This window comes from Triticum aestivum, chromosome 4A (assembly GCF_018294505.1).
Source record: "Triticum aestivum cultivar Chinese Spring chromosome 4A, IWGSC CS RefSeq v2.1, whole genome shotgun sequence".
Lineage (NCBI taxonomy): Eukaryota > Viridiplantae > Streptophyta > Magnoliopsida > Poales > Poaceae > Triticum > Triticum aestivum.
The window spans coordinates 753,730,451-753,739,892 of NC_057803.1; the positions used below are offsets into that span (position 1 = coordinate 753,730,451).

Here is a 9,442-nt window from a genome sequence, read left to right on the forward strand (position 1 = left end):
ACTTCGGCAAGCGGACGTCATCGTCCCAATCGGTATAAATCGGCTCGCGTGATTACCTTGTCGGTCGAATTGCCATACCGACATGTTCGGTCGCCTCGGGGACTTCGGCAACGCTGAGAGAACTCTACCTCATCGAGTGTAAATGATCCGGGTTGGACAGCCCTGTCACCTTGGCTGGACCGGGAGCTTCATCAACACTTCATCAAACCTACTCTGGGGACTCCGGCATCATCAGCTGACCAGCTTTGTCACCTCGGCTGGACCGGGGGCTGCTCCTCAACACGTCAACCACGCTATGTCGCCACTTCGCCAAGCCGAGCTCTTTTCTTGGACACTTCGGAACCGGTTTGGGAGCTGGGACCTCGGCTAGGCCGAGGACTATGTCTTCATCCCGCCATAAGTCCGGACCTCATCATCAACACCGAGCACACTAACCAGCTAATTAAGTTGCTTTCATGCTCAATTTGTTCTAATGATTAATTTTTTTTCGGTTTGACCGTGCATTATATTTATGTTAAACAAAAACTTTGGTTGTTAAAAACACTTCCTTTCCCATGTTAATTAGAGGCTCTTAAATTCATGTGAGCTGTTTTATAATAAGTGTTCTTCTTCTTAGTTATTGCAAAGTCTTTTTCTATCACTCCTTTTTTCGACGCGAGTGTGTAGTCGATAGCCGAGGAACCTAATTTCTCTCTCAAAGTTTAGTTTGCTAAACTGGCCTAACAAGAAGTACTCCACCTTCGGGATAGAAGGTTGAAGCCGTAGGCTGACCCGCTTGAAGTCTTGAAACAGGATGTGTCATGTTAAAGCACGACAGAAGCACATTTTTTTCTCTAAGACCAATTTTCGGATTGGCACCGAACACTTGATTTAGTTCAGACGTCAATTTTTTACTACAGTTTTTTGGTTTTCCAAGCCTATGGCACTTTTAAACTATTTGTGTGTTTCCAGCATAAGTCTCGTAGTGCAACGCCAGACGCCTTTAGAGATTCGGAAAAAACATTTTCGGATATTGTTATATATGCATCGGTTTTGAATTGTGTTTTCGGTCAATAGTTGGGTTGCTCGGCTCCTGTGCTTGCCCCCTATGTTCCGCTTTGTTCGGCTAGGTGTGCAAAGGGAGAACCACTGCGATTGTGCTTCCAGCTCGCATGGTTAAGCGCCTCAGTGGAGAAAGCCGAAATCTGACTGTCGCAATAAGCGTAAAATGGTCAGCGATCGGATGACTGTGTTCAAACTATAAGATCGATGGAGGTCACCCCATGTTAAATGACATGCCGTTCATAAGATCAGCCGAAGTGTTTACGGCTTGACCTCGGCTGTTGCCGAACACTAACCGGGGGTTAGTAACTCAGCTTCCGTCTTTAAGCTCCTATGACTAAGTGAAAGTCATAAAGTCCGCATATCTGATTGCCTCGTTTCCGCTAACACAACCGCCTTCGGGCACCGAGACGTCGGCTAAGGGTTGTTTTGTTATTGCAGAAACACCCTACGCAGCATCTACAAGGGGTGGAAGCTGACGGCGGGCCACTTTCAATTGATAAACAGTCGCAACGGAGTCAAAATAAACATATAATCACCATTTGTATTTAATATACGAGGGCTGCCTTCTACAATCATCGTTATAAACCCATAAATATGCATCAATTTGACTTAAGATTTTGGCCAAGCTGGGTTGCCTGGCTCCTGTGCTTACCCCTACATTCCTGATTGTTCGGCTAGGCGGTAAAGGGAGTACCTCTGTGATTGTTACTACCGGGTCATCCGAGCTAGTACCTCAGACTGGATGAAACCGAAAGCTAGCAATCTTAAAGGATCACATTGGTCGGCAATGACGGAAGTGAAAATTTTGGTTCATTAATACCATAGAGTTCGGGAACTTTCCCCGAACTAAATCCTCGACATTTTTCTCCCACATTGATCGAATCAGAGGTGAGGTTTCATGATCATGATCATAACAAGCATGACTTTCATGCAAGAGGACACCTAGCCGATAGCGGGACTATTTTTTTTTGGAAGATGTTTCTTACGTTAAAACGTAATATAAAAAATCTCTCCGTGTACCTTTGTTTATAAAACCGTATGGCCGGATTGCTCCAACTTAGTAGGTTCACTTCCATCAACAATATCTGATGATGGAAATGTGCTGCCTCCTCAACTCCGGGATCTTAGTATAAGCAGTTGTGAGAATTTGGTGGAGGTACCAAAGTTACATGCATCTCTTGAAAAATTGTACATCGGTGGTTGTCACAAGCTGGAGTCCATGCCAACAATTCTTGAGGATGTCAAAAATTTGAGAGTGCTCAAAGTTGATGAGTGTGACGCGTTGACAACATTTTCTGATGGAATGTATGGAGTCACTGCGCTCAAAGAGTTGTGGATGCATAGGTGCCCAAGATAGAGACACTACCGGAGGGACTCCTGCAGCAGCTCCCAGCCCTTGAGGAACTCTATGTCCTGGACTGCCCCAACCTGGAGGGAGCCTTCTCAAGAGGGGGAGCTTACTGGAATTTGGTTGAAGCAATTCCATGGAGATTTGTTGGCGCTTACTGGTGAGCAGACTCCAGCACAAGGAGCCATTTGCTATATGTGTCGCTTGCATTTGATTGCGATGGTTGTGTCCATTTTGTGTATACTGTTGTGCTTGTGGGACGACTGTTGTAGTCGTTGAGTCCGCTGGCTACATGTATGTGTAAAACGTACTCCCTTCGTTCGGAATTACTTGTCGCGGAAATGGATGTATCTGCTTCTAGATACATCCATTTCCGCGACAAGTAATTTCGAACGGAGGGAGTAGTATTTTGGGAAAACTACCCGACACCCAATATGACGTGTTAACCTAGTATTTTGCATAACGTAACTTGTGATGTTAATTAGATCTTCTTGTATTTTTCTTTTCTTCAAACCTCCTCTGCTGCTTATTTTTTATTCTCCCAAAGCAGCAAGGACGGCTTAAGTCATAAGTAATTTGGCTAGTAATTTCTGATTAGTTGTATGTCTAAACTTGCTATCGACCTATAACACCTACCCTTTAAATAGCTCCAGTGACTTCTCATGGCGCTCAAGCACCAAGCGTATGACTTGCATATGACAGATATGTAAATTGGCCGTTTGGCATCACTGCAAACAAAAGAATTTTTTTTTTTGAGGAAAAGGGTTCACCCAAGTGTAGTACAGCAGTATGTGCCAGTACTCTGTTGTTTGACAGTATATGACAGTATATTTTCACCTGAGTATATTTTTTTGAAAGAAATGTTTGACAGAGTACTTTGTACAAGTAGTAGTGAAACTGGGACGTTATAGACCATATGTCAGTACTGAAGAATGTAAGTATATAGTAAAGTGTTATTACTGAATACCTCTCTTTTGATTCATAATATGTGTGAGATCATCCTATATTGGGAAAAGTATTATTTTTTTTGTCCTGAACTCTCTCAAAAGTATAGAAATGGTCCCTCAACTCTGAAACCAGCAAAACGCAGTCCCTCAATTTATCAAACCGGATTAGTTTAGTCCCTCTGCTCTCTTGAAGTGGTTTTTGGGTTGACGTGGCGTGGTTTTGACCGTTCTTTGTCCACGTGGCAACATTACTCTATCATTTCTTCTTATTACTGCTGTAGTCATTTTGTGGAGCACATGGCGTGTGGTGTCAGCCGCTCCTGGCAGCATGCCTCTGTCCTGAGGTTCAGCGATTCAGAGCTTGTGATGGCGACGAGCAGGTAGATAAGAGAGCACACGGTGTGCAAAAGGCAGTAACGACTAATGAGGGATTGTCGGATCGAGTGGCAGCCGCATCGGGGTCGAACTCGTACTCACCTCATGACGCCCGTACCGGAGCTAGCCGGTGAGCACGACGCAGCGGCGGGCTGAGCTCGGCTGCCACAGAGCGTCCAACATCATCAGAGCTCGTCCGAGGACGGCGAGCAAGAGCAGCACCTGCTATCGTGATTCGCAGCGCGGCAACTACGTATTGCTGGTTTCAAAGTTAAGGGACCATTTATATACTTTTGATAGAGTTTAAGAACGAAAAATATACTTTTCCTCGTATATTTGTGAGGACGCATTGTTCACCATCTGAGTACCTGTCAAGTTGAGAGTATGATGAACTGTTGGATGGTTCAGGCTAAGATTCATTCAGACAAAGAAAAGTGCCAACTTTGGGGCAGAAATTTTGGCAGGGGTTTTAACCCAAGTGTGAAGTTAGCTTCTTCCACTAATAAGGAGTATATTCAAGTCAAGTCAACCCACCAAGCCGCAAAGCTTCAGGTGAAGCAATGCTGGCGAACACACGGCACATCGGTCTAATTACTGTCAAGACCAACTCGACACCAAGCAGGCGGCTACCGGAGAGAGCCCCAGCCCCAGGTGCACCACGCCGCCGAGACCCGCTGCCATCCATGTTGAATATGCAACACCGCTCCACCTCTTAACCACTCCAGCCAACACTAGCCAGGGCCCCGGCCAGCCCAACCCTCCGCAACCCATGCAAGCGCTCGAGCTCGGCCAGGCTCCGCGCGCCCTACACTAGCACCACACCATCGCCCAAACTGCCGTCCCGCGCCACACGGCCTTGAGTTGAGCGTGGAAGAGAGAGAGCCCGGCAGCATGCGCTGGTGGAGGTGAGGGGAGGAGGCTAGATGGGATAGCCTTGCCCCAGCGGCTAGGGTTAGCCCCCTCGGTCGCTCGGAGGAGCGACATGATGGGGTACCCTCACGTGTGGAAGGAGGTTCGCTGGTCTCTCAAGATGCCACTGTTGGCCGTCAGCTGCCCTTGTCTCACCATATTTTTATGGACACCAATGCAAACATAAGTTTGTATGTGACAGGCAGCTTATTTCGTTCCAAAATTAAAAAATGATGAACAATTGCAAGAAACGTGAACAATGAAACTTTCAAGTCACAGCGTATGTTATTCTCATTGGTTGTGTCCAAACTCAGTGCTCTAGCTCTTAGAGTCTTACTTAGTATATACACCTGAAAACAATATACCACTCTTAAAACCAGCCGACTAAATTAAGCTAGTAATCCTACCATGGATTTGCAAAGTTAAAAATATCATGAAGGAATGCTGGAGAACGATGAGGGTAGTAGTAACAAAAATTGATGATACTTAATTGGTGGTGCCATTTTGTACCATCAAGTATGGGTAGGGATGCGGTGGCTCATTTAGTGTTTTTCAGTCATCCGGCCCCAGCCCATTGAACACTTATCAGGGACAGTTTGAGGTGGGTGGGTGTTATCTTAATTAGATGGTCCGCATTCAGATATATACATGCGATATTACTGAACAATTTGAAGGTTTTTTGATTCGCATGATTCTCAAGACACAAAAATAGAGTGCCATGTCCTCTTGTATTTTGTAGAAAGAAAGAAAGAAAAACCGGAATTTAGATGGAAGAGTGTTTGATAGCACATGAAAACACGGGAATTCTACTAAAATCTTTGAGTGGATGAAAATTTTCTTTCAAAATGAAAATAAATCCCAAAAATTTCCATCCTCTAAATAAAAGATCAAAGTTCTTAGGATCAACTGCTCAAAAAGAAAAACCTATGGAATTCCATTGAATCAAAGGAACCCTGAAGGTCGACGAGTATTAGTTATGGTCTTTGATGCGGAGGTGAACGGGTGATATTTATGGACTTAATTATTAGTTGCTCGATGAGCAATCGGATCTGAGCTTTATCTCGTCTATATTGTTCACACTGTTTGGGTCGTTGGCATATTGATTAATAATTAAAGCTCTCAGAGTGCATATAAATATGCATGCATCGACCACTTAGTGATGTCATGCCTGATGGCGTCATCAATACAATATAGTAATGTACGTGCACCAGTGTCATTTCCAGTCATAATGTACTGCTCCCTCTGTTTCGTATTAGTTTTCACTGAAACGGATGCATCTAGACGTATTTCAGTGCTAGATACATCCATTTAAGCGACAACTAATATAAAATAGAAAAAGTATTAGAAACGTACGAGCGTGATTCATGAGTGCACATGCTTAGTCGGTGATTAAATTTGAGAAGCACGTATCAACCACTTGTGTTGAACATCTATAAATAGGCTCTTTCCCATCCATCCATGGTACCAAGTTACAACTACTACACACGCACACAACACACACATAATCCTAGCTAATAAGCCACAATGTCGCCTCAGTCTTTCACCTTGGAGACCACCACCACGACGCCTGCTGCCAAGGGGCAAACCCTTCCTACTTCCAATCCGCTCCAGCTGGCCATGAGATGATCCAGCACAAGGAGCTTCTTCTCCACTTGTACGCCTACCAGAACGTCCAGAAAACCCCAGATGCTAACCAGGCAGTCATAGTTGAGTCAAAGCGCCCCAAGTGTTTCGGAATCCTCGCTGCTAATGACTAGACCGTGTACGATGGTCCTGGCCACAATGCAAACCTTGTCGCGCACGCTCAAGGTTTGCACCTCGGGGCTAGCATGGCCAAAGAGAACTGGTTCATATGTTTCAACATGGTCTTCGTCGATCAGAGGTGAATTATTATTTTTGTCTTTCTTAACTATCTCTCTTTGAAATTTTACCGCATTGATTAAGTTTGCACTGGAGCCATAATAGGGTTTATGCAATTCAAACACCGTAAAGAAAATACTTCATCTTGAAATCGCGTCAACTATGTCTATATACTTGGAATAGGTTTACAGGTTCCAGTTTCAAGGTGATGGGGGACTTTCAAGGCACTGCCCACAACGGTGAATGGGCAATCGTTGGTGGGACCGGAGAGTTTGCATATGCACAAGGTGTCATCGCCTTCAAGAAGACCCAACAATCCGAGAGAAACGCTAGGATCGAGCTTCATGTTCGTGCTATGTGCCTCTCCTTCTTAAGACCTCTGGTGTGTTGCTAGGCCGCGCCTACCTAGCTACTCTAGTATGTTCATTCTCTAGCTTGTTTTAACGACACCCGAGTCCGACCAGCTTTCTCTAGGTGACGGGAGCGCCATCGCCAAGATCGGCCCTTGGGGTAAAATAAGTGCGGACTTACTCGACATCCCCACGACACCGCAGCGTCTAGAGCGCATCACCATCCGCCACGGTGTTGTCATTGATTCACTTGCATTTTCCTTCATTGACAAAGCTGGTGAACCATATAACGTTGGCCCGTGGGGTGGCCCACGTGGGGATAAGAAAGACACGGTGGGTTCATCCGTTTAACTGATATTTTTTCATATGTAAGCACTTGTAATGTGATTCCTACATGCAATTCTATTAACTTGATGATCTCTTCTCTTGCATACAGATCGAGCTTGCCGCTTCAGAGATCGTTAGGAAGTCTCTGGGACAGTTGGTGTCTTCGCAGAAGATAATGTCGAATATAATGCTATAGCATCCCTCACCATTACCACAAATGTCCGCACGTACAGTCCCTTCGGAGAAACACAGAGCACCCCTTTCAGTGTTCCTAGTGCAGGACAATAATAACATCGTGGGTTTCTTTGCGTGCGCTGGTAAATACGTGGAGGCGCTCGGGGTTTACGTGCGTTCACCCGTTTCAACCTAGTACGTCCTTGGGTGTTGTGTCACACCCTGTATGTCTTCCATGTTTCTATGTTGTGGCAATAAGGAAGATGTGTGTTATATTTTTGTAAACTTGTTGGTTTACTTATCAGCAAAATTCTGTTATCAATCAATGCAAAATAATGTTTGTACCTTTGCAGAGAAACTTTATCACGCTTACCATATTGTACTCTATTAGAAAATAAATAGTGATGCATGAATTGTTTATGACGAAAAAGAAGACTTTCATCAAGAAATACAAAATGAATAGAGTCCAAGGACCACAAAAATTGTGAAGATCATTGATTTATTCGTTTCACGAGTCTAACAAATATGAAAAACAAAATGGAATGGTGAAAATCACTTGTGTTCATGAAATTATCATGGAGACCTTTTGTACTATGGGTAGAATATATGAGCAAGTTTTCCATTAATGGGGTTAAGACTAAACTTCCTTACCTCACTTGTCATGCATGAATGGGCCATATGACCTATGAGATTTTCCTAAGGATTAAGGTAAACAATAAATGGGCTAGGCCCAATAATAACACTACAATTTGTTCAATGTTTTGATCACTAGTACAGGACCCCTCCTTAGCGGCGTTCTTGTTGAACATCTAGTAGTGGAACATCTATAAATGTCCTATCGGATGCAGTTTGACAAACTTAGTAGTTGCTCTGTTTCAAGCGACCAAATGCATGCATTTTTTTTCCGGGACACTTGGTTCATCACAAGACAAGAATCACTCGATCTTTGTGCACTGAGTATCACGATAGTTGGTGGTGAGTACCACGGTCTTCGTGCACTGAAATTCTGGCAATAAAATTCAGAATCAATCAATCTTCATGTAGACGTTGTTAACTGTATGAAAGAATCCAGATAGATTTTCTGAGCTCACCAATAGCTGAACGAGTCCTATTTTTCTCTGAAAAACAGAAGATGAGATTTTGTTTTCAACAACAACAACAACAACATGATATTTTTGTAAATACAACATCCTCGTAATCAAATGTACATATTACCCGCACAAAATTATGTAATATACTATCAAATACTTTTCCCAAACACTCTTTTGAACTCAAGACAAATAGATACAAGTTAGAAAAAAAAAACACAGCAGCACCAAACAATCTGGTTGGATCTGCTACATTATTCACCAATGTGTAAGGCTGGCTGGAACATTGTACAATTTCCCACCCCTCTCAACTTGCAAGCCACCGGACGTCTTGGTCGACAAAAAGGATGGTAAGGAGACCACCATCAGTGTGAGGCTTCCTGCCCAAAACTAGGTCAGGCCTGGGACATGGAGGGTAGTAGTTGAATCTAGCAAAACCCAGAAGCCTTGTTTGATATTTGGTTGACGAAGTAATCCTCATCAAGGTCGAGGAGCTTGGCCATTGATTGCAAGAGAAGGTCTCTTGTTCTCTTTGTTCTTGATGCGTACTCCATGAAGCACATCCCTGTATGTATGTAGAAAGAGTAACTCCGAGAATGAATACACCTTACATTTGGGAACAAAGGGTAAATTTAGGAGTAAGTGATTACTTAACCTGAAAGATTCCGGGTGAGTGGGGCCACTTGGCGAAATTCCTCTCATCTTCCTGGCTCCACTCTCAATGCAAGCGGTCCGTTCCAGCTCAGGCCCTCATCCTGGGGGGTCAACTACTTTGTCATTTCCATGGCCTTTCATCTGGAAATGCTTGCCGTCTATCAAGTTGCTGTATTTCTGCTTTTCTTCATACGGTTGCAATGAAGAAGTCTCTTGATTCCATGGACGCACTCATCATGGCATCCATAAGGGACTCCTCGATCCATGGTTGGTCGCCTGGGCAAAAACCTCAACAAAAGTTGAATAATGTTTGCTAGAAGAAACTAATTAAGGGGCACACACTCACCAGGAAGAGGCCCCAGTCTG

At 44.1% G+C, this 9,442-nt stretch overlaps 2 pseudogenes; one reads left to right on the forward strand and one right to left on the reverse strand.

The window, feature by feature from the left end:
* The first annotated feature begins 6,147 nt into the window (after nt 1-6,147).
* On the forward strand, nt 6,148-7,686 carry LOC123083678 (uncharacterized; annotated as a pseudogene).
* Nucleotides 7,687-8,359: 673 nt separating this feature from the next.
* On the reverse strand, nt 8,360-9,314 carry LOC123084650 (2-oxoglutarate-dependent dioxygenase 11-like; annotated as a pseudogene).
* Between the last annotated feature and the right edge of the window lie 128 nt (nt 9,315-9,442).